Source organism: Lycium ferocissimum, chromosome 6 (genome assembly GCF_029784015.1).
Source record: "Lycium ferocissimum isolate CSIRO_LF1 chromosome 6, AGI_CSIRO_Lferr_CH_V1, whole genome shotgun sequence".
Lineage (NCBI taxonomy): Eukaryota > Viridiplantae > Streptophyta > Magnoliopsida > Solanales > Solanaceae > Lycium > Lycium ferocissimum.
Genome location: NC_081347.1, coordinates 16,920,103 through 16,943,509, shown reverse-complemented (window position 1 = coordinate 16,943,509; position 23,407 = coordinate 16,920,103). Strand labels below are relative to the sequence as shown.

General features: G+C 39.1%; 1 long non-coding RNA gene across 1 annotated transcript; it reads left to right on the top strand.

Moving 5' to 3' along the window:
• The first annotated feature begins 3,283 nt into the window (after window positions 1-3,283).
• LOC132060701 (uncharacterized) lies at window positions 3,284-8,115 on the top strand. Its single transcript, XR_009415984.1, has 4 exons — window positions 3,284-3,465; window positions 3,592-3,678; window positions 3,765-4,370; window positions 8,087-8,115. It is a non-coding gene; the product is annotated as an uncharacterized LOC132060701 (long non-coding RNA).
• Window positions 8,116-23,407: the final 15,292 nt, after the last annotated feature.

Sequence of the window (23,407 nt, the reverse complement as noted above, 5' to 3'; positions counted from 1 at the left end):
AGCATAGTCGTAAGATGTGTTACTTGGGTCATCAGAGGTTTCGCGCCCTCGCGATCATCCATTAAGAAAAGATAAGAAATCATTTAATGGTTAGGAGGGGCATAGACCTACACCAACTCCTTTGTCGGGTGTAGAGGTATTTGAAGAGCTGCGTGAATTCGACAATGTGTATGGAAAGGGAAAAAAAAAAAAAGGCCTCGGGATAATAAGGGTCCCTGGAAAAAAAGATCCATTTCTTTTGAATTGCCATATTGGGCACATAATAAATTGAGGCACAATCTTGATGTGATGCACATAGAGAAGAATATATGTGATAGTTTGGTTGGGACTTTATTGGATATAGATCGAAAGTCAAAGGATCATGTAAATTCTCGCTATGACTTACAAGAAATGGGGATATAGAAGGAGCTACAACCAATAGAAGATGATAATGGTAGTGTAAGTTTGGCTCGAGCTTGTTTCTCCATGAAGCCAGAACAGAAACAGTTGTTTTGCACAGTCATGAAAAATGCCAAATTACCAAAAGGGTGTGCTTCGAATATATCACAACGTGTGCAAGTGAAGAAGATGAAAATATCAGGGTATAAAAGCCATGATGCTCATTTTATAATGCATTACCTTCTCCTTGTTGCGGTTAGAAAAGCTTTGCCCAAGAATGTTTCGCTGACCTTGATTAGGTTGGGCAATTTCTTTAGAGCCATATGTAGTAAAGTTATAAGGCCAAGAGATCTTGAAAAAATGCATTCTGAAATTGTTGAAATAATATGCGACCATGAAAAGAGTTTTCATCCAACATTTTTTGATATAATGCTGCATTTACCTATTCATTTAGTGAATGAAATTAAGTTTGGGGGTCCGGCCCATCTTCGTTGGATGTATTCCATTGAGAGGTACCTATGTAAGTTGAAGGGGTTCGTTCGCAATCGATCTTGTCAAGAAGCATCAATAGCAAAGGGGTTCCTGGCTGAAGAGTGCTTGACTTTTTGTTCGAGATACCTATACGATGGCGTGAAGAAAAGATTTAGTAGGTACCAAACTGAGGATGACGAGTGCCTTCAAAAATTTTCACCTATATTCCCTAACATAGGTCATCCAATTGGAAGAGGGAAGAAAAAGAGAAACACTTTTCTTTTGGATTCACAATCCAAAGATGAAGCACATCGATATGCTCTGTTCAATACTAGAGATGAACAAGTGGAGAAGTTAATTGAGTAAGATAAATTATATAAAAATTATTTACATTTAAACTTCATTATTTACATTTTAACTTCATTTATAAAGGCCTAATAATTTAATTTTTAATTTTCATGATTGCAGGGAACAAAAGAATTTGATGGGTAATCATACTAGATCAAATGCCTGGGTAAGAGCAAGGAATCATAGTCGGGAATTCAGTAACTGGTTTAAAAAGAAAGTTGAAAATGTTGAAGTGCCAGATTATTTACGAGGGCTAGCTCAAGGGCCTAATTCGGTGGCCAAAAGATATACTGCATATTTCATTAATGGATACCGATTTCATACGAAAACTTGAGATGCACACGGCAAGACTCAAAATAGTGGAGTGACTTTATCAGCAACAACTGATAGTTTTGCTAGTGCTAGGGACCAAAATCCCATTGATGGAGAGGTTATCTATTATGGAGTTATTCAAGATATCATTGAGATTGATTATTATGGTCATTTTAGTGTCGTATTGTTTAGATGTGATTGGTTTCATAATGAAGTAGATTCATATGGTTTAACTCGAGTTTACTTCAACAGATTATGCAGTACAAATGACCCTTATGTGTTAGCATCGCAGGTTCATCAGGTTTTTTATGTGGAGGATCCAGTTGAGGAAGAGGTTTACTATGCAAGGAATAAAGTCCCAGTAGATTTGTATGATTTAGAGGAAGAGAATTGTCCCAATATCAAAGACACATTTCGGAGGGAACCTAATGATGACATTGGTTCCTCAAGTAGATTACCTGATGTTGACAATGGCAGGTCAAGAGAAGACATGGCTGCTGATGTTATTGACATGCCATTTCGTGCACAAGATTTAGAAGAAACAATTAGAAAATCATTAGAAGAGGAGGATGACATTGATGATACCGATTGAGACTGGATGGAAGAGGATGATTAAAGTGAAAATCTTGAACAAACTTTAAATATGTACTAGTTGTTTTAATTTTTATTTATTTTTTATCGAACGAGTGATAAATGCCCTTTTAGAAAACTATTTATGATTATTCTTGTTCTCTCTTTTTAATCATCTTTCATTTATCCTCTTTAATTTATTGAATTTGTGAATAGATTTGTATATTTAACAAAATCTATCTTAGGATGAGATTTAAGTTATATGAAAAAGGTGTGAAGGTCCTGATACAAAATTTAAAAGGTGTGATTTTAGAGTTGGTCATCTTTTATTTTGTTTCTGTTAATGCTTATGCTAACCTTTCCTTTTATTTTAATTTTCTGAACTTTACGGAGTTCTGAATAGTCATGGATAAAGACCAACCTTCAAGAAAAAAACAAAAAAAGGCTCAACATTCCTTCTAGCTGGATCACTTGCCTCATTGGCAATCCAAATGTCGTTGAAGGGAACAAAAAGAAATGTTCAAGCCGATTGCTCAAATAGGAAAAAACAGCATCCAAGGTTAGGATCCCAAGTGCAGCAAGTGCCAATTCATTCTACCTCTCTTATAGAACAAGTACAACAAGTACCAAGGCATTCAACGGTTTCGCAAAGACAAACAAGCATACTAGAAAAAGTGCAGCAAGAGTCACTGCATCCTACCCCTTCTACAACATAAGCAGTACAGGAGCAAGTGCAGCAAACGTCACAAGATTCTACACCCCAAGAAGCAAACGAAGAATATGAGGACCAAGGTAAGAATATATAGATTGTCATAGATTCTACTAACATTAGTAATATGGTAATCTCTGTGTTGTGATTATTGTAGGTCTTTCCACAAAAAAAAGAAAAGAGGTAGAACACAAATGCAAAGTGTACATAGATGGAGTGAGCGTAAATTGATCGTGATAAATAAGCACAACCAACTCGTTGGTCCTACTCAAGCGATCGTAGCATAGTTAGGTAGCTTCCTTGGCACATTGGCAAGGAATTCGACCTTTTGTCCTGTTAACGTATCAAATTGGAGGAAACTGAAAACACATAAAGTATGTGGAAATATACCAAGGTTTGAAGTTCTCAATGTTTCAATTTTTTGTTGATATTTTTCAATATCTTTTGCATTAACCTAATAGCACCAAATTGTAGGAAAATATAACATTCCTGATACTGCACAAGTATGGGCTTTAAAAGCAATTCAATCTGCTTGGAGAAAGTATAAGAATTGGTTGAAGAAAAAACACTAGGTACCCTATGCCAATGACGAACTTCGAATGGAAAAAAGGCCCGGATATGTTCCACAATCTCATTTTAAGGATCTCCTTGAATACTGGAACTCCGAAAAATCTCAGGTAATATATAAATTATGGACAACGTAACTTTCTTTTCTTGAAACTAGTGCCTTATTTACATCTGATTTATGCTCTTCATCTCTTATATTTTTGGTTCCTATTGTCTCACTAACTAATTTATTGCAGAAAATGTCCAAAACTAATACAGAGAATCGTAAAAAGTTGAGGTATCCGCATACTATTGGCAAAAAAAGCTTTGCTATAATTCGCGAGGTTTGGTGTTTTCTCTTATTGTTCATTTACTATGAATCTGCAGACTTAACTTAGGAAGATTTTTATGCCAACTTTCATTTAACTAGGAAAAAAAGAATGAAGGTCCTGATGCTGTGACGAATAAGGCCATCTTTGTGGCTACAAGAAAGAGGAAACTGGGGTCGAGTATACAAGGACTCATATGAAGATACGATTAGGAAAATATTACGAAACTTTCTAATATAAAGTTTATCGAGATCATTTGTTTGTTCTTAAATGTTGGATCAGTTTGATATACTTAAACTCTCTACTCTTGAATCTGATTTGTAGGCTAAAATGGAAAGAATATAAACTCAAGAAAGCGAAGATGAAAGTCAATCAGTTGATGCATTTGCCTCAGTTATAGGACCAGATCATCTAGGCCATGTAAGATTGTATAGGCGTGGGATTACCAAAATTGTCTTGAAAGGGAAAGTGGGAGATTCTGGACCCTCTTTAAATGGTACTGATGAAGCAAAAAATGGAGGAGATAGAAGCGAGGATGCAAAAAATGTAGGAAAAATTCGATGCACAAACGGAGGTGATGGAACAAGGTATTACAATGAACGTCATTGTACAACTTCAGCTTCTAAACCCAGACTTAGTACTTGATCCTAGCATGCTAAGATTCAGTATTCGTTCGCGGGGAGAAGCTGCTAGTAGTAACAACTAAGGTCAGTAATTCTTCTTCTCTCCACTGTTCTCTCTGTTCAAGATATTTATTTTCTTATTGTTCTCTATCTCAAGCAATTGAGTAATCTTGACTCGTACAAGTGACCTGTTGATAATATTTCTTAATCTCTCTGTTGATTTTTTTCTTGCCTAAGCGTTGATGAAATCTTATGCGGCTGGTTGTTTGTAAGGAATGAACAAAATATGTAATGCTGGTGTTTGCTTGCTAGTTCTTGATCTATCTGGATTACAACAACAACAAGAAGCCCAGTATAGTCCCACCATGTGGGGTCTGGGGAGGGTAGAGTGTACGCAGACCTAACCCCGTGGCGGCTGTTTTCGAAAGACCCTCGGCTCAAGAGAGGAGAAGAGAGGAAGACAAGAAAAAAGGTCAGATAGGGCCAAGCATATCGAAAACAATATGATAACACGAGTACCAAAAGCGAGAAAGTCATGGTAGAACAGTCCGGGAAGAAAGGAGCATTAACTACTATAGATAAATAAAATAATCAAAGTACAACGGCCAACAAATATAAGCAGCAATCAAATGCATAAACCAAAAGGCAATAAATAAATTTGCTCCGCAACTACTATGGTGAAAGGGTAAGCCACCTAGCCTTCTATCCTAATCTGAGTCCTCCACAACCTCCTATCTAAGGTCATGTCCTCGGTGAGCTGAAACTGTGCCATATCCTGTCTAATCACCTCTTCCCAATACTTCTTCGGCCTCCCTTTACCTCTCCTAAAACCATCCATAGCCAATCTCTCACACCTCGGCACTGGAGCATCTCTGTCTCTCCTCTTCACATGCCCAAACCATCTCAGCCTCGCTTCCCGCATCTTGTCCTCCACTGATGCCACTCCCACCTTGTCTCGGATATCTTCATTCCTAATTCTATCCCTCCTAGTGTGTCCACACATCCATCGCAGCATTCGCATTTCCACGACTTTCATCTTCTGAATGTGACATTTCTTGACTGGCCAACACTCCGCTCCGTACAATAAAGTCGGTCTAACCACCACTTTGTACAACTTGCCTTTAAGTTTTGGAGGCACTTTCTTATCACTGACACTGCGGAGGAGGTGAGTCTCCATTTCATCCACCCTGCACCAATACGATGTGAAACATCGTCGTCGATATCCCCATCCCCATCGTCGTCGTTGATCTATCTGGATTGGTTGGAAAGAATAGTGAGCTGGAAAAAAATTCTCTTGTTATTGGTTGTGAGCAGAAAATTACATATGGAACTGATTTGTCAAAATTCATTAGTTGTTTTCAATGAGCTGCTTTGAGAACTGCAACTATTTGCTTCTTCAGTCACCTTTCCATCCCAACTCCCCTTCCTTGTATAACTTTTATTTCTGAATTTTCCACTTTGCACATATCTAGGTGATATATCAATTCTATTTCTGTGCAATTGACTCCTCATCGATATCAATTCTGCTTCTTTCCTCTCCTGCTATTGCTACTTGCAAATGTCCTTGAGAATTTTTTACTGCAACTTGTTTTTTTACATTAGATGAAGAATGCTATAAAACCTGAGCATTTACCAGTTGATTCTACTTATTTCCAATAGACTTAGGATCAGTTTGCTAGGCCTGTGTACACTAGCACTTAGGGTCAAATGTTCATAACTTTTAAGTGCTTTTTCCCCACTTTGAACTATTCTAGTATCTGCTAGTGCACTGCGCTGCTGTTTGTGAGTTGCGGATTTTTTAGCTATAGACTGTTGCTGCTTATGAGTATTACCCCTTGGAGTCACATTATTGTCCAGTGCCTTGTTTGCTTCTTGCAGTGTTTTTACCTCAGCACCCCTCAAATGAGATGGAGTAACTGCAGCACTCATAGTAGCATGGACTTGCTGCTCTATGTGAACATCAATACCCAAGACTTGCACTATAGTACCAATTTCACCAGCAATATGTTTAGTACTGATCTTATTCTCCACAACTGATTGCAGCTTCTTTTGTGAACTCTGTACCTGCTTGCGAACAGCAGCACTTGGACTCATTTGATCCTCAGTCTGCACCATAGCATTATGCAGCACTTTAGCACCATCCTCCAAATTCCTTTCTCTCTTATTTGTTTGTATTGCATCATGTGCAGTTTGGATCAAGTTAGCAGCTTTAGAAGCTGCATACAAGTTAACATCTTCAGCAGCTGAATTTCACCTACAGCCACCTTGTTTACCATGATTTCCTGCATGTTGCCCCTTGATTCTTACACAACTGTATCCAAGACTTGCACTTTAGTGCTAGTCTCACCAGCAAATTGCACCTGCTTTTGAATGTCTCCATTAGGAACTTCTTCAAACATGTCATTAACTTCTTGTGAAGATGTTAATGAATCCGATGATTGGTCTTGCTCACCATTATGCCCTGTTGCAATCTCTTCTTCTTCCACATCCTCTTCAACCTGATCACTCCACAGTTTTCTATCACCACTAATGTTATCATTAGCATAAGTAGTTGAAGGAGCATCTAGGCAAGACTGATTTAGAGTAACTTCCCCCACTAGTATAAAAATAACTTTAGTACAAACTGGTATCTCTGAACAATAATTATTCAAAGAAACATTATCCTCTACCACTGCTATAGTCATTAGTTGTTTTCCTTCAATGCCAACGTTTGCTGCAGTAACTGGAATAATAGGAATTTCAACAACTGGTCTAGTAATAATCAGAAGAGATGAATCCCCATTACCAACCTCCTGATCCTCCTCTTCACTATTATTATTATTTTCTATATCTTCCTCCAGAGCAACAAACTTGTTAATAGTTTGACTACTCTTAGGATCGACTGAAACTAACTCCTTCCCATTATTCTTATCAGTTCGTTGTCCTTGTGGTAAAGCCAGCTATTGCTACCCGGTACCATTATTTTGTTTCTGATTTTTCCTTTGGTTAGTTTGCCACTCATACACATTCTTAACATTGCCCAAAAATCTCCCACTCTGTAACACCATATAGTAGCATGATTCTTCACATTGCCCATAACATTCCCACAATTCCAGCATGTGAAAAGAGGGCCGATGAGCAGATTGTGTGGCCAAACGCAGTGGTGACTCTTTCTTAGTGGTGTAAACTTTGTCACCCTTTTCATTGATGTAAAACTTGAGATACATCTTTGTTAACTTTTCACCTGAGCTACTTTGTTGGTTTATGGAGCTAACGATGATAATTTGTCACCTTATAAACAATTATAGTTCCTTAATTTGTTCTTTACGGTATTGGAGAAAGGAGTAACTTAGACACATAGTTTTATTTTAGAGTATACTATGTTTTTCATTTTCGATCGTATCTCTTCTCGTGACCTGCTGCATTGGGGCAAAAGTTGAGCTGAGTTGGTCTTCTGTCTCAAACTTAAGTCTTGGAATGCTGGAGGCAATTTTTTGGTGTTCTTGTTGTTGTTAGTGTTGCTGGTTGATTTTTCTTTTCTCTAATTATATATTCGTTTTGGGGTGGATTTTGAAAAGATGCAAAGTGATGCTCACCTATTTAAATATCATGAGAGATTCATCCTGTGTCTACTTTCTCAGAAGAGAAATTGTGTCATGTTTTCCGGGGATTCTTCTTTTACATGCTTTCTATTTGTTGAAAGTTGATGTGTACAGAAATGAATGTTTCTCAAAATGAAAATTAGATTTTTAATAAGTTATTATCTGTGTATTGAGTGTGCGCGCTTGAAGGGTAATGACATTATTTATTCTCTTTTGTAGGTGTTGAAAATGAAGAAATGGAAGGTGATCAGAGTAAAGACTTTTGAGTTGTCGAAACTTTAGATGTTTTAGGAATGATCTTTTGCTAGATGTTTTTTGAATGTTCTTTTGCTATCAAATAATTTAACACTTATGCAAACTCTTGAAATGCATGTAAAACTTACTTATGCATTTGGGTTTTAACATGTTGCTTTTATGGATATTACTAGCTTGTAGGCCATTTGGATTATGAAAAGTTCCATTTTTGGATTATATAAATTGCATTGTCTATTATAATTGATTTACAACCAGGGTTGTTATTTTAATTTTATCGTTGCAATAGTCTACCAAACCCGTTGAAACAAGTCCCAAATTAAACATAGCAACGGTTGCAATAGCTCATGTGAACCGTTCCTATATGTTCGAAAATTGTTCCAGTAGATATTTATTTATTAATCTTAATTAAGCATTGCAATACCCTTAGTAGCCATTGCATAAAAGTCTATGGGGACGGTTTTTAACTGTTCCAATTAACCAAAAAAATGTTGCTGTAGATACACCAAATAACTGTTGCTATAGTGGAAACTATAGCATTGGTTATGTTAACCGTTGCAAGAACCGTTGCTATAGAGCTAGTGGCACGCGATCAGATGTCACGGATGGTAATCTGTCCTGATAGATCTATGGCAATGGTTTTCATGTCTATTGCAACGCTTTTGTTTGTGTTGCCATAGGCCCATTTTCTGGTAGTGATATATAATGATCAAATAGCGACTAATTGCTAAACTTAAGGAATCCTCAGGCTTAAAATGTCAGCTTTTGAACTAGGGGGGAGATGGTACAACAAGATATCAAGGTATATCATGTGTTCCTTATATTAATAAGCGTCGAGAAAGAAAAGTTTGAGGTAATATACGTTCCCAATCTACAGTAATTCATGTACTAGGTGGTGCTTATGCCCAGAAGTATTCTACTCATAACTTATGTACTATATCGTGCCTATGTTAGCATTTTACACTCCATGAATATGATTCAAGAATGAAGACTCCTTCACGATAGTGGTCTATGCAAAAGAAGTGTTCTTAGATGTTTTGCATATCAGGTTGTGCTCATGTCTAAAAAAATTTAAAAAAAAAAAAAACTGTATCCTTGTGTCACATATCCATCGTGTTCTTTTTTGTACCCATGTCATGTCTATGCTTTTAAAACAAAGTGTCCCATATGATTTATACCTATAATTCATTTTTCCTCAATCATTCATAATCCTCCCACACTAATAGTCAAGATGATCCAAGGTATTAATATCTATGTTTCAGAGAGAACAAGGTAAGGTTCGAAGTAAGGTACGTTCCAATTTCAAAGTGATCCTTTCAGGTACTCTATGGTACTCATCTCAAAAGTATCCTACACAGATTCAACGCATTCATGTCATCCCCATGATAGAGCTTACGCTATATGTTAGGATCATATTTATGTTATATTACTCAAGTCTGTCTTATTCGCACCGAGTTGCGCTTACGTTCAAAGCCCAAGTAGTACTCCTACCTAATATGGCTATCGTACTGATATATGAACATCTATGATCAAACCTCTAAGTGTTTGGATCCCATCTCTGCTGAGCATGCAGATCTCCTGCTGTAACATAACATTTATGTTTTTCAACATTGAGGTTTCATGTTATGATATCCATGTTTTCACACATTCAGATCTCATGTCAGTTTAGTACTCATGTATCCACGTCGGTCAGTATTCATGTATTCATGTTCCATGTCATGCTCCTCACGTCCATGCAATCATGTTATACCTATGCTAGTGTTCCAGTACTAATGTCATTCGTGCCTATGAATTCTTCTCAAATCTCGTGTATAGTATCCATGTATTCTTTCTCTTCAGTACCGATGTGTTCATGTCAGATCGGGATTCATGAAAATTATCATTCACGTATTCATGTCAGTCATGTATTCATGTTAGCCACGTTCATGTTCCAATACCTTGTTATGCCTTGTCATGCGTGTTATGATGCCCTTTGCAGTTTGTGTTGTGCTCTGGTTAGCTGGTAGGGGGTTGAGTTATTAGGGCCAGATTTTGTCTATCAGGCTATGGAAAAACTCAAGTTGATCCAAGGGCATTTGAGAATGGCTCAGAGTCTCCAGAAGTCCTATACCATTGAGAGGACAAGGGACTTAGAGTTTCAAGTTGATGATTGGGTGTTTTTAAAGATTTCACCTAGGAAAGGTGTGAGGAGATTTTGATAAGAAAGGGAAGCTTAGTCCCAAATATATTGGCCCTTATAGAATCGTATGGAGGGTTGGTCAAGTAGCTTATGAACTTGAGTTGCCACAAGATTTGACGGTTATACACCTAGTGTTTCATGTATCCATGTTGAGAAAGTGTGTGGGAAACCCGTCATTGGTTGTTCCTATTGATACTATTACGGTTAAGGATGGTTTGACCTCCGAGGAGATCCCCGCCATTCTTGATCGTTAGGTTTGCAAGTTGAGAACTAAGGAAGGTACCTCAGTTAAAGTTTTATGGGGAAGTCACAAAGTTGAGGGGCTACATGGGAAGCCGAAGAAGATTTGAAATCTAAGTATTTGTACTTCTTTGAGGAGCGGGCAGAGAATGGTCAAGGTAACTAACTTCCATATCTATGTCATGTCCCATGTTTCACGTTCACGTTCATGTATTTAACAGTCAAGTCTCATACTTCAGTGTTCATGTTTCTATGTAATCATGTCATGTCAGCTCAGTCCCTATGTCTCATGTCATGTTTCCTTCACGTTCATGTATTCAAGCCATGTCTGGCCATGTTCTTAACCATAAACCATCATTCGAGAACGAATGATCCCAAGGGGGAGATAATATTACACCCCGTATCTTAGAACTAAGGTTAGACTCGTATCGTTAGAGTTTTAGCGAAAAATTTAAAAGTTTGTACGTTTTACCAAAGTGGTTGACAAGCCTACTTAGGGCACCCATAACCCATTAATTCATTGAGAGTTTGGAAAAGGTTCCTTAATGAAAGTTGTAGTACGTAGAAATACCTGTTCAGGCATATAAGGAACAGGCCAATTGGAGTTGGAAACAATGAGGCATGATCGTCTCAAAATGTCTAATAGAGAGGTGCTTAAGATTCAGGAAAATCGAGTAAGTTTTCGATACGTCTGCCTTCAAGCCCAATTATAGGAAAATCTGTTGATAATTTGAGAAAACTTAAAACATGAAATTGTAGCCTTTTGAAATAGTGTTCCAACGGTATATTGTAGAGCCCTAACGGAGCTCTGTGCTACGAGTTATGCCCATTTCTTGGATGCTGTCGATTGAGTGTAAAAGTGACAGGGGAGCTCGCCCCAAAGTGAGCGAGGCAAGGGCCCGCCTTGGGCTGCGCTCAGCGAGGTAGGGGTCCAAAAGTGGGAAAAATATAAGAAAATTATCTAAGTGTAAAATGACTAGGGAGCTCGGCAGCCGCCCTATAGCCAGGCAGGAGCAAGCCATAGACCGCGCTCGGCGAGCTTAGGGGTCCAAAATGCCCCATGCTATAAATTTAACACTTCACTCGAAATTTTATTTATTAGACATTCCAACTTCGTTCTAAAGCCCGAAGCAGCTGTTTTCCTCCTCTCCTCATCCTCCCACGGCAAGTTAAGATCGCTATAATGATTCCTAAGTAATTCTAACATTCGTGTGGGAACATCTTTGTTCTTCCCCACGCCACATTCTTCCATAAAAGTATGAGATTATATCAAACTAGGGTTTTAGCCATGTTCATGATAACCATTAGTCCATGTACTATAATATACCATGTTTCTATAAACAGTTCATTATTGTATTCTTTTTATCTCACTTTGGTTATTAAGAATCTTTCCGTAATCTATGAAAACCCATACTTTGCATTCCATGGGTTCTTACATGCTAATAATAAATGTTATGCTTATTCTCATGAAATATCCTACACGTCTACACGTTTTCATGCAAGTATATTATGTAACTATATTCATGCTAAAATACAAGTCATTCTTTATGACTCATGGCTTCTTAGCCAACTTTATCCATGTTCATGTTTTGGGAGTTGCACAGATTACCGAGAAGGTTTTATACCTGAAACTACGTTTGACAGCATAGGATAAGGATCGCTCCGCCCATATTTAGGAAGATAATTTGATATTTTCCCCATTGATGGATTTGGATCCATTTATGTCATGTTCATGTTTTGTACCCGGCAAGGTAAGGGCGGCTTAGCTAATCGGGCGAGAGATTAGATGCCACGTGTTAACATGGTGGTTACATGTCGGTTATACTAATGCTCTCCCACATATATTTTTACTCATGTTTATATATATATATATATATATATATATATATATATATATATATATATATATATATATATACACATACATACATACATACACACACACACACATATGTATTTATGTTCATGTCTGATATTCATGTTCATGACTAGGTTTCAGTTTCAGTTTTAGCTCTTATCATGTTATTTCATGTTTCATATTTATTTCATTCAGTTGCTTTACTTACCAGTACATTTAGTGTCTTTGGCGTCCCCTTTCTATTGCCCGGGGGACTACATTTCACGATGCGGATAGGGATTTACAAGATGACACATCTGCTCTATAGGGCTTTACACATATCAGCTTGTTAACGAGCTCCATCTTCTTTGGGGTTTAGTATTATTTACTTTATGTTAGTTATGCATTTAAGGTATGCTGGGCGGCCTTGTCCCAACAATTATGTTTAGCAGTTTAGACTCATATTAGAGGTTCGAAGACTAGTCAGTCAGTCATGGTATGTCAGATAATTAGAGTCATTTAGCCATCTTTGGCTCAGCATTTATGACAATCTGCATTCATGTTTTAGAGCAGTATTTTTATTTGATATTTTGAAATCTCATGTTTATTAAGGCTCATCATGTTTTATGTCATATTCCACTCATGTTATGCCTCATGATGATTCTGCAAGCCATGTGGTTCGCTCGGTCACATGCAGTAAGGCATCGAGTGCTATGTTGCACCCAGGCCATTATTCGAGGCGTGACATGAGGTCTTCGTCCACTGGACTTTCAGCTAGCAGCTTGGCCAAGGCTTTTCCTTTAACGACCTTTTATGTTATGCACACAATGTTGAATTCACTTAACAGTATTTGCCATTTGACCAATTTGCCGATGGGCATAGGCTGACAGAAGATATGCCTCAAAGGACCCATCTTAGAAATGAGGTGAGTGGTATATGAACATAAGCAATGCCTCAACTTCTAGGCCGCCTAAGTCAAGGCGCAACAGGTTTTCTCTAACAGTGTGTATCTCGCCTCGCTGGCAGTGAATTTCATGCTCAAGTAGTAGATAGCATGCTCCTTTTTTCCCGCTTCATCGTGTTGTCCTAACACACAAGTGTATTTTTAGAAATAGACAGGTATAGCAAAAGTGGGCTCCCGGGGCTAGGAGGTACCAAAATCGGCGGATTTGACAGGCATCCTTTGATGGTATCAAATGCCTCTTGGCATTCTTCTGTCCATTTTGTGGGTGCATATTTCTTCAGGAGTTTAAGTATGGGCTCCACAATAATGGTGTATTGAGATATGAATCGTCCAATGTAATTTAGTCTCCCCGGGAAACTTATGACTTCCTTTTTGTTTTGGTAGGAGGTAGCTCTTAGATTGCTTTAATCTTGGTTGGATCTAGCTCTATGCCCTTTCGGCTGACTATGAATCCTAGCAATTTTTTGGCCGGTACTCCAAATGCACATTTAGCTGGGTTTAGTTTTAGGTTGAACTTTCAGAGCCTGTCAAAGAATTTCCTTAGATGTGTGGTATGCTTCGAACTTTCCCTTGACTTGATGATGACATCATCCACGTGCTCCTCAATCTCTATGAATCATGTCGTGGAAGATAGTAGTCATGGATCTCATGTAGCTTGCGCTGGTATTCTTGAGGCCAAATGGCATTATTCGGTAGTGATACACTCCCCAAGGAGTGATGAAAGTTGTCTTTTTTGCATCTTCTTTGTCCATTAGGATTTGGTGATAGCCGGTGAAATAATCCACAAACGATTGCAGCTCGTGCTTGGTACAGTTATATATGAGTATGTGGATATTTGGGTGTGGAAAATTATCCTTCGGACTGGCTTTGTTGAGATCCCGGCAGTCCACACACATACTTATCTTCCGTCCTTTTTGACTATGTTGGCCAACCATGCAGGGTCCGAGGTTATTTCTACTACCTTTGATTTGATTTGTTTTTCTACCTCATCCTTGATGCTGATACTGAGGTCTGGTTTTAATTGCCAATTTTTCTATTTCACGGGAGCGAAACCCCCATTAATGGGCAACCGGTGGGACACTACACTGGTGCTTAATACCTGCATGTCAGCATATGACCGTGCGAAAATATCCACATATTCCTTCAGTAAGCTTCTTAATTCCTCCTTTTGAGGCGCTTCTAGCTGCGCACTTATCCTAGATTCCTTGGCGTTCTCTTCGTTACCTAGATTGATTGCTTCTGTTTTGTCCATGTTTGATTTCTGCTCATTCTCTAACTGCTCTACCTCTTCCACGAGACCCTTGGGTAGCATTATTTCTTCGTTGTATTTCATGTACTCCACTTTCTCTATACTGCCCGACTCATTCATTTCGCAACATGTCATGACACTTAGGGTTGCTTTATTGTTTTTATTACTGAAAATTCAAGGCAAAGCAAGGTTAGTATAAAACATGCATGCAAAGTGAATAATAAAATTATTTTTGATGAAACCGAGGCTTTCATTAATTAAAAGTATAAACTGTGGTCCTGGCCTGGATCAACATCAACCATTTTCAATTTTGAAAACATTACGAGGTACATAAAGTGATAAAAAGATGAGTAATCGAGCCTCGACTGATTCTCTCCAGTTTCAAAAATAAATTCATCATTTCTCTACTGAAGAGCCAAGAGTGGGGTAGAGGTCCAATTGGACAGCTGCTTGCCCGGATCAATATCTCAAATAGTGGGGGCATCTGGGCATTCCTCCAGAATCACTAAGCAATCTTCCTCTCGAAATAGCATCCCTATCCCCTCTTCTATGTTTGCATCACCTGGCATAGGTATTCTAATTGGAAGTGACTGGTATAGATCCTGAATATGCTTGCGGAGATCTACAACATACTGTCTCTTCTTGGTTGGTATTTCATCTTTAGTTAGGACATAACTGAGTCCAAAATGAAAATTTTCTTGAGGAATGGGAATCGGCTCAGTGATGCCGTGCAAATTCTTTCCCAGACCTTTTTGGGTTCGAGCCCATTCGGGAGCATGGTTGAAGCAATCATTTTATAAACCGCAAGCATGGGAACCTTTGGGGAGTCTGTCTTGTGGGTAACTCCTACTAGCTCTGTCACATGGAAGTCCGTTCCTTTGGGTGCTGCCTCTATAACAGGCACAGAATTATCTGGGTAATTATGCATGCTTCTTTCCCCATGGATCACTAGCTCATGGCCTTTCCAGACAAATTGCAGACTGATGAAGCGAAGATGTCACAGCTCCTGCCATGTGGATCCACGGCCTTCCCAAGAGCAAATTGTAAATGGCGGGAATTTCCATAACTTGGAACTCAGTAACGAACATTGCCTGGCCTATTTGGATATTAAAGTCAACTTCTCTAGTGGCATCGTATCAGCCTCTGTCAAATTCTCATATATTGGTGTGGCTCTGGCGAACCTTTCCGAGGTCATATCCCAAATGTACCAAAGTAGACTCCAGATAAATATTTTGTCCAGCCCATTATTGATCAGAACCCGTGTGACTATTTTGTTGCGAGACATGACAGTGATGTGCAATGCCTTGTTGTGGGCAGTGCTTTCTTTGGGAAATTCCTTTTCTGTGAAGGCAATCTGATGTTCATCCATAACATGGACAACCATTTTTGCTAGATTTTCGCTACTTGTCCCAGTCGGGATGTGGGCTTACACCTTCATTAAGGCCAAGCGGTATTGGGGTGAACTTACTAAGAGTGCCAATACCATGATTTGGGCCAGTGTTTTCTTCAAGTTCTCCATAATGGAGTATTCTTTTGGCTACATTCTATGCCAGAAGTCTTCGACTTCGCCTTCAGTGATTGCTCTATTTTGATTTCCCTCTTTTTGAGGTGCCCCTTGGGCTAGATCTTTGGGAGTATAACATTTTCCCAACATTTTAATACCATGAGCAACAACTACTTGTACCACAAACTCTTTTCGGGGAGGTGCTGTTGTTACTTGAGCCATGTACGCAACAACCGGCGTAGGAATTAATACCTTAAATTGTGGACGGTGTTGTAGAGAAAGTGTCGCCATTGTGAGGTAGAGGTCTTCCACGGAATCTCGAATTACGTGCCTGCCTGTGACCCAGTCCTCTTCTCTTTTAATCATATGAATCACGTTACTGCCATGGTTAGGCAGAGGATTGGAGTTAACATTAGGCGGAGCCGTTTGTAGCACGATCTCCATTCTTGTATGTTGTACTTTAGATTAATACAATCCTTAGTACTGTGTCCTACACCATTGGAATGGTAGGCACATGTTTGATGAGCTCGGTAGACTCGGTTCTTTAGATCAACGTTCTTCGAAGGAAGCATTTGAATCATTCCGGAGGCGCTCAACCTCTTGAATAGATCAGTTGTGTTTCCATTAATGGAGTGAATAAACGGGCGTGTGCTTTTTCTCAAAGTTCTGATGTGGCGCGTTGTAGGCATTTGGTGGTGGTTGGTTTTGGTAATTAGTGGGTAGATTATTTTGTGGATGTCGATAAACGGGTGTGGGAGTTTGTTAATTTGGTGGTGGGGTTTGGAAGGTATTCTGTGGAGCTTGGTAATTTGGAGGTGGCATTTGAAGGTACTTTATGGAGCTTGATAATTTGGGGGTGGTGTTTGGAACGTCAGTTGCGTGTAATATACAGACACCATATTGTATGGGGCGGGTATGTAGGTGTTTGGATGTGGTGAAGCATAAACTTCCATCGGGGAATGGAATGCTCCCTTCTTTTGGATCTAGGGCTGGGAGTATGGGAGATGCTTGCCACGTCTTCCTTGTTCTTTCTTCTGAACCCGGTTGAGCTTGATCCGGCAGCTTTTCTATCTCGGTAAGCGAACCCTTAACTCAACATTCACAATTTATAGAAAATAGCGGAAGAAAGAAAATAACATAAATCTCACAAATATAATATCAATAAGTACTGAAGTAAATGAAATCTACCCCAGTATCTGATCTTGTCATACAAGAGCATCTAACTAAATTGTAACGACCTGTTTTGTCTTTATTGCATCTCTGACCTTTTTGACCCTTTTTAGAGCTTAGTTAGCTCACTTTTGACCTGAGGGAATGGTTGGCATGCTTCCCGAGGTGTTTAGATTTGATTCGGGTGACTTTTTGTGAAAATCGAGCTTAAAACGAAAAATAGTTAACTCAAAGTTGATTTTTGGGTAAACGGACCTTTTTCAAAAATCCGTCGATTTCGAGAGATCCAGATGGTCATTGAAACTTGTGTACATATTTGGTTCGGTTCCCAATGCACTCGGATGCATTTTGGGACTTAGGTTGGGAAATTGGAATTAAGATATCGGGGGTTGACTCGACCGCTGAGACATCCGTTAGGAATTCCAAGGCCACGGGCGCGTTCGTGGCGTGTTTTTATGTGTGTCTATGTGTGTGGTGTATGAGCATATGGGCTTGAAAATTAGTCAGAAAATCAAATTGAATTGTGAAATTTGGGTGGAATTCTGGTGTCTAGTGACCGCTCTGGCGGCACCAGCACCGTGGTAGCGGTACCACTGGCGCGGTCACCCTGCCGCTGGAGTGGTCCAAGCCAACTGGGCTTGACCGCTGAAGCGGTCTGAGTGACCACGGAGGCCGTGATCGGGCAGTGACTGGAATATTTAAATGATATAAAATCCCAAGTGTTTTCAGTCATTGTTATTCCAAAGGTGGTTCATATTGGGAGCATTTCTAGAGGATTCTTAGAGGAGGTTCTTGATGGTAAGTTCCCCTAATCCTTTTACTATTCCATTAATCCTAATCATCTTAGGATTCCCCTTCCCTTATCCATTCCTTAGTTATGGAAGATTAAAGGTGAGTTTTTATTATTGTTCTATCTCGGCTTATTAATGATGAAATTGAGGGGGTTTATGCTAGATTTTGATGAATCTAAGGTTGTTAATCATTTATAGCCCATTATTAGTGTTGAATTCTTGAATTAAAGAGTTAGGGTTTATACCCAAATTTGGGGGGTTTTGCTTCAATTTCAAAATTAATGGATTTTGTGAGTTAAATCAACAATTAGTTGATGGGTTTTGATCACCTAGATCTTAATTGGATAATTTACCCCCCGAATTTCCCGTTTTGCCCTTGTGGGCCCCGTTTTCCCAATTTGTAGGGTTAGATTGACCTAGTATCATTATTCATGATTTCTAATCTAGATTTCAAATATGCCTAGACTACTTTGGTTCTGAGGCTCAGCGAAAAGGCAAGGCAAAGAAGTGAGTTGTTGGTGTTTGCGGTTTAGCCATCCAGGTAGGTTATGGCTTACCCTTGGTGAGATTTCGTATAGTGAAGCATATATTTAGATTATATTGTTGGAGACAGCATGTGAAACTTCGGGTATGAAGTTGGGTTGGATATTGCCTTAGGTTGGGCCCTGTTGTGTGTTTGGGGCTAGCCACCCCGTTGTGTTGTGATTTGATTATTTTATTGTGTTGGCTTGATGCCATGAGTTGTTGATAGATATTGGGTTTTATTTTATCATCTTGATTACGATGTTGTTGGCCTCCCCACTGTTGGTACTTGTGATTCGGATATATTGTTGGCGTACCCACTGTTGGTACTTGTGACTTGGATATATTACTAGCGTACCCATTGTTGGTACTTGTGATACTGAGCATGGTTATTGATGATGATACATGCATTGAACACACTTTCATTTTTTATGATACATTGTGGAGATACTGATGATATTTGATGAGTTGGGCTCGGTTTTACTTGAGTGACATGAGATGGCTGATATCCAATGTTAGTTACGAAATCGTAGATTGAGTGAGTGCATGGACTCCGCGGGTCCCCCAGAGTGGTGCTAGTGAGAACCCCTCGTGGGCAAAGATCCGAGGTCCCGTCTGTCTGTTGGGTAAAGATCTGGGATGGGTGACGCTTAGACTTCGCGAGTCACACTGGCTTGTGCTACCGAGATGTCGATATTTTCGTCTGGAGTACATGTGTACACAACATTTGCATGGTATTGCATTGCATTCATATACTATTGCATTGCATTGCATTATGGCTTAATTTTAAGATGTTTTGGTGTTGTACTTGTGATGTTGGGTTCAGACTTGATACATTCAGACTTGGCACATTTGGGATTAGATGCTTTACTTAGGCGATGATGTATACTTGGATTCGATTACATTTAATTTATACTTATTGGTTTATCTGCCTAGCTGCTTTATTATCTGAATTATGTTAGGTATGCTTAGTCGGCCGATGATGCCTACCAGTACTATTGTTTTGTACTGATCTGCACTTGCTGCATTCCTTTATGAATGCAGAGTATCTGGTTGGATCCGCTTCCGTTACACGTGGCTGATAGTCGCTTCAGCATTATCTTCGAGTTTCCAGGGTGAGCATGGCCGCTCGCTACCTTGAAGACTTCTCTATCTTTATGTCCTATTCTATTCAGAGACATAGACACTTTATGTATTATTATTCCAGACTTGTATTATTTCCCTTTTAGATGCTCTTGTATTACTCAGACTAGACCCTGTGGGTATTATTATTATTATTATTCCGCACTATTCCACTATATATACATATATCGTGAGACTTACATATTTATTCTATTCCGTTGCTTGATTTAATTAATTATGTCTTAATTATCATTGTGTTAAGGGTTCGCTTACCGAGGTGGGAGAGGTAAATGCCCGCACGACTTATGCCAAAATGGGTAGTGACATAAATACTACAAGTCTGAAGAATAATACATAAATAGTCTCAAAATGATGTCTCAGAATGGAAAGCAAGACATAATAATAGGAAGAGTCTTCGGGCAGCAAACATCCGCATGCTCACCTTGGAGAGACTCGAATCAGCAATCCTCAAATATCAACCATGAGGAGTAAAAGCGGATCCCACCTGGTACTCTGCTTTCCTAAAAAATTGCAGCAAGTACAGCTCAGTACAAACAACAAGTACTGGTAGGTAACATAGGTCGACTAAGACTAGCTAACGCATATAAAGACAACAAAGCAAGATAAACACGTAAACCGATAAGGTACAAGTCAACACGAATACATATCCACTGTACAAGTCATCACCTATGTTATAACATCTAAACCTAATTGTGCCAAGTCTCAGTATAACCAATCCGAACCAGTACATCACAATCAAATCACCACAAGTGTTCACCGAAGTTATAGCATCTGAACCAAACTGTGTTAAGTCTTAGTACAACCAATTCGATCCAGTACATCACAACCATATCACGACAATATCACCGGAAACCAAAAGGTACAATGCAATGCAATAATGTATGTACGATGAATGCAATGCATATGCATGGCAGCACAACCCATGGGGGTCCCGCGAAGTCCATGTACCACTCGCTCCAAAAAATGACCTCAGATCACGAGCATTCTCTTGATCCCAGCAGGAAACCTGGGGCATCGTACACTTATTCGTTCCCAGCAAGAAACCTCGAGCAACATACACTCATTCTGCTCCGGTAAATGACCTCAGATCACGGATTCTCATCTTTCTTTTAAGCTCTCTGGCAAGGACCTCGAAGCCTACACTCTCTCACTTATCATCATCACTACCATAACCATGCAATATCAATGTATCATGGAAATGAGTATGAATACGATGCAATGTAATATCAACAACCAATTCAATCCCAACAGTACCACACATAGCACACAAGTAATATGAATAATAAGGCTACACAATAAGCCACAATGGAATCATAATTCTCATCTCAATATCAATCAAGTAAAATACAACAATATCATAGTCATGATATATCACTAGTCATAAATACCCAATGTTTTGACATGGCAACGAGAGAATAAGTAAATAGATCAAGATAAGTCAACAACACAATGGGGTGGCTAGCCCTTAAATCATACAACAAAGCCCAACCTAAGAAAATATCCAACCCAACTTCATACCCGAAGGTTTACATACATTCTCTGACAATATCATCTAAACATACGCTTCGCTAATCGAAGTCTCACCATAAGGTAAACCATAATCTACCTGGAGAGCCGAGCAGCAAAGTCTCCAATAGTCAAACCTTAGTCTTTCCCTTCCTTTGAGCATCGAGATAATGGAAGTCTAATCATATCAAAATCATGAAATTAGAATCAAGAAGAACATCATTGAAACCTTACTTTTATTCAAGACCCGAATCCTAGCATATGGAATGGAGTTTATGAACTAGAAAGATGGCATAAGGAATCTATAGGTATCAACATGAGAATTAATGATCTAGGTGATCAATTCCCATCAATTATAATCTAGAAGAACTAAAAAATCACTTAAATTCGGATTGTAGGCAAAACCCCCAAATGTGGGTATGAACCCTAACTTCCAATTCCATAAATTAGCCAATAATTAGGAAAGAATCATGCAATAATATATTCTAATCATCAAATCCATGCTTAATGAAGCTAACCCAATCAATAAATCAAGATTTAATAGCCTAGAATGAAGAATTCACAAAACCCTCTATTAATCCGTCATTTCTTAAGAAAACTAGCATGTTTAATGGATTCCTAAGGTGATTAATGAAACAAGGAATGGAAAGGAAGGTGAAGGAACTTACCACAATGATTCTCTATGAAGAGTAACCTTGAATGCTCCCAAAAATCTCTAAAGTCGGAGTGGTAATGAATGAAAGACTTAGGGCTTTTAACACTCATTTAATGAATCTAACGCGTCCCGTCACCCACTTCCGTGCTCACATTATCGCTTCAGCGGTGCTACTTCAGTGGTCCCATGATCACTTCTATGGTCCTGCCTAAATTACACATGGCCGCTACAGCAGCAGGACCACCGCTAGAGCGATACCATTGCAGCGGTCTTGGTGCCGCCATAGCGGGCACCAGACACCAGAAATTCCCAAGTTTCGCCAATTCCACCTGAAATCTCGACTATCACCCCAGGCCATTTGCTCACATACCATAGATATAGACATACATAAAACCCACTACGAATACACTCCTGGCCTCGGAATTCCCAACGGAGGTCTCATTGACCTAGTCAACCCCCGATACCTCCAAATAATTTTCCAACCAAAGTCCCAAAATGCACCCGAGTAGATTGGAAACCTAACTGAAAAAATGCTAAAAGATCATACGGACCTCTCGAAATTGACGAATTCTCGAAAAAGGTCTGTTTACCTAAAAGTCAATTTTAAGTTAACTCTTTTTTGCTTTAAGCTTAAATTTCCCACAAAGCCATCCAACTCGTATCCAAAGACCTCGCAGAGTGTGTCAATGGTCCCCTCGGGTCAAATGTGAGCTAAACAAGCTCGGGAAAGGGTCAAAAGTATCAAAAAACCTGTAACGACTATACGGGTCATTACAATTCAGTGTATGAAAATTGTGAGTTGGGGGGGGGGGTCTTTATATAGAGCCTCAAACCCTAGCTTGAACCGATGCAGGAAAAATGCTAATTTGTGACTATTAGCCTCTCACATCTCATTCAAGGTTTGAGATTCAACCAATAAAACTTGTAAACAGTCAAATTTGAACAAAAACAAGATCGATCTACTTGGTTCCTCACGAACCAATGAAAATCATGAATTCAAATAAAAATAAGACAAAATCCATTAAGGAGAACGTTACAGAGCAGAAAAAGGAAAAGAAAGAGGACTATACCGTATTTGGGGTTGGGTATAGGTGGAAATAGTTGGGAATTGGCAGAGAAATTAATGCTCTTGCCATTCTCAGCCATGCCACAGCAAGAGAAAGCAAGCGGGCCCTCATATTTACCATTTTTGGCATGCCTACGTAGGAGAGAGGGTATGGAGAGGGGTGGCGGTGCTAGGGTTTTGAAAAATCTTAAGAGAGAAGAGAGAGGGTTGTTTGGTTACTGAATGAGCGAAGGAGGGGTATTACCCCCTTTAATGGGCAAGCGGACCGGGTCAGTCTAATTCATACTGGGCTTGTATATGTGTATATATTATATAGGGAGGGGGTTAAATATGCAGTACTTAACAAAATAACCAAAATTAAAGCCATGTCCATTAATTGAATGTTTCAATTATGAACAGATTATAACTAATTGACCAATTAAATCTAATTTTGCGAAAATGACCTTAACTAACTTAAATCAT